Source organism: Arvicola amphibius, chromosome 4, assembly GCF_903992535.2.
Source record: "Arvicola amphibius chromosome 4, mArvAmp1.2, whole genome shotgun sequence".
Taxonomy (NCBI): domain Eukaryota; kingdom Metazoa; phylum Chordata; class Mammalia; order Rodentia; family Cricetidae; genus Arvicola; species Arvicola amphibius.
In genome coordinates, this window is record NC_052050.1 from 106,567,682 (window position 1) to 106,570,579 (window position 2,898).

General features: G+C 51.4%; 1 long non-coding RNA gene across 1 annotated transcript; it reads right to left on the minus strand.

Moving 5' to 3' along the window:
* Positions 1-394: 394 nt before the first annotated feature.
* Positions 395-2,257, minus strand: LOC119813228. Its single transcript, XR_005285157.1, has 3 exons — positions 1,881-2,257; positions 1,478-1,642; positions 395-535 (listed from the first exon to the last, which is right to left on the minus strand). It is a non-coding gene; the product is annotated as an uncharacterized LOC119813228 (long non-coding RNA).
* Between the last annotated feature and the right edge of the window lie 641 nt (positions 2,258-2,898).

A 2,898-nucleotide genomic window follows, 5' to 3' on the forward strand; every position in this document is an offset into this window, starting at 1 on the left:
CTGACACAATACAATACAAAGATGTTCTAATTTGATCCTACATGCTGAGGAATGGCATTTAAAAAACTAAGTTAATTACATTGTTTTTTTATTACTTTATAAATAATACCAAATTTTCCACTTCCTCCCCTCCTCCCATTTCCCTCCCTCTCCCCCCCCAACACCCTTCCCCCGACCCCCTCCATTCCTAAGAGAGAGCAAGGTACCCTGCCCTGTGAGAAGCCCAAGGCCTTCCCCCCTACATCCAGACTTAGGAAGGTGTGCATCCAAATGGAATAGGATCCCAAAAAGCCAGTACATGCAGTAGAGACTTTATCAATGCCTTTATCAATGGCTTCTCAGTCTGCTCCAATTATCAGCCACATTCAGAGGGTCCAGTTTGATCTCATGCTCATTCAGTCCCAGTTCAACTGGAGTTGGTGAGCTCCAATTAGCTCAGGCACACTGTCTCAGTGGGTGGACCAACCCCTCAAGGTCCTGACGTCCTTACTCATCTTCTCCCTCCTGCTCTTCATCCTGCGTTTCCTGCAGACCTCTACAGCAGCAGGGAAAACGAAAGTCTCTCGTTAGTCAACAAAAGGCTTTCATCTCCATTGGCCCGATTCTAGGTCTTTAACTTTGTTAACAAGTCTCTTTCTAGTAAAAGCGTGGGACACTCATGAATAATCAGGAAGGAATGAGTCATTTGTCCTTTTTTCCAAATCTACAGTTTGTAAGGTGGTTCACTGATATTAGCTTTTTCAATGGTTGCTTCAACATAGATTGCTCAGCCCTCGTGTCCACAGTCAAATGCTTTAGACACAGCAAGGGTGAGCCCGCCCCCTCTCCCCCGCCCCGTACACCCGGGAATCTGGCAGCCGCCCAGCCTGAGTGCGCAGCGTCAGGCTGCCGGGCTCCAGCGTGAAGTCCAAGGCCATCCCATCCTTTTCCCAGCACAGCTTGGGCTCCGGGAGGCCTCCCACGTGGCACATCAGCTTCGGCAGCTGCTTAGGAAATGTCTGCTCTGTGCCCCCCGAGCATTCGACCGGGTCGGGGGCTGCTCTGTTCAAGGCTACGCAGTCTTTGTTTATTCTTTGCTTCCCAGGTTGCCTATCTGCCTAGGTCCTGTCTGGTTTTTTCCCCTACCACTGCAGCCAAAATCCTAATCAAAAATTTTTTTTGTCTACGATTTCTCCAGTTTTCTCTTTTTTTCTGCTTCCCACCTCTCTCTTTCCTTTGCCTCCTGCCTTTTTTTTTTATTTTTTATCATTTTCTCTGCTTCTCGCTTCTGAAACACTTACTCAGTCCCTCCATTTAAATCTAACCGCTGTAACTTTCTCCTTGTCTCTGATACTGATTGTTGGATGAAGGCCATGGCTACCGCTGCCTGCTGACTATCAGAGTTCGGGTCAAAGGGAGTAAAACACCTGTAAGTCTCCGTCAAACATTTAAGAAACACAGATGGTGGTTCAACTGGCCCCTGAAGAACTTCTCTTACCTTGGCCAAATTAGTGGGGTGCCTTGCAACCCCTCTGAGACCTGCCATGAGAGAGAGCCGGCTATTTGACTGTCAGACACCCCTTATCTGCTGCCGTATTGAAATTCCAAGTGGGCTGGTGGGTAGCCAGAACAGATTCTAGGAGTCCAATCAGAGCCTGAGGGACTGAGTGAAGGGGAAATGCTTGGGAGGTCCCTCCCTTGCCCCCTGTCCCTCGTGAATATCCTTCCCCTGTCCCCGCATAGACATAGACGCAGAGTGCTTAAGTTTTCAGGGCTAGGGGCCCAACCAGCAGGCTTCTTGGGAACGGGTGCGGGAAGTGCTTCCTCCAGGGTAGGAGGAGGAGGGAGAAGCCTGCCATGCGAGAGGAACTTGGCTGGGTATCAGGAAGAACCGGAGGTACCTGGATTCTGGGTTTCATTCGCTCCAGTACAGGAAAGAGAGAAGACAAAAAGGCTCGGAGGAGGGGAAGCCGCAGTCTCCTCCAGGGGCAGGGCCGCTTTCGGAATCAGGGGAGTTGATGATGGCTAAGGGGCTGGTACCGGGTTCTAAATTCCATAGCAATGCAGCCCAGCCAATCAAGTTAAAGCTCTCCTCCTATGTCCGCTTAGCTTCTGGAGACAACCGTTCACACTGTCCGTCACAGGAAGCAGCCAGTGGGAGAGTGTCTCGTACCATCTTCTGATCTGTTGTCAGGTCCTGGAATGAAAGCTTAATGACCTAAAAGCCTCAGGTGGACTGTGAGGCTCTGGACAGAAAAACTGACCTGGCTGATGTCACCTGGGTGTAATGGTCTGTGCTGTCCCTTTAAGAGACAAGTCACGCCCACTCCCTTCTCCCCCTCCACTGCAAGCTCTTCAGCTTCCAGCCTGAGTCCTTCCCTTCTCTCTCTCCCTTCTCCCCACTCCTCCCCTTCCCCCCTCTGTTTCTCTCTCTCTCTCTCTTTCTGCCTCTCTCTCTCTGCTCTTCCCCTTCTCCCCTTCCCTTCCATAACCCACTAAATAAATATCCAACTTCACTCTGCATGGCATGCCTATCCATGTCTCTGTCTCTCACCCACCCTGTGGCTCCCTGCTTCAGAGACCTGCAGCATGGTCTCGTTGAAATGGATTAATAAAAATGCTGCAGCTCCCCAGGTAGCTGAAGCGGCAGTGGGGCCATGAGACCATGCCGCAGGTCCCCGAGCAGGGGCAGGCAGTGGGTCCCAGAGCGGCCAGTCCCAGGCACAAGTCTCTGAAAGCAGCTGGTCCTGGGCAGGGAGACTTGCGGCTACAGGCGAGAGACAGAGACATGGATAGGCATGCCATGCAGAGTGAGGTTGGGTGGGTTATGGAAGGGAAGGGGGAGAAGGAGAGAAGAGCAGAGAGAGAGAGAGGAGAGAGGAAAGAGAGAAAGAAACAGAAGGGGAAGGGGAGAACGGA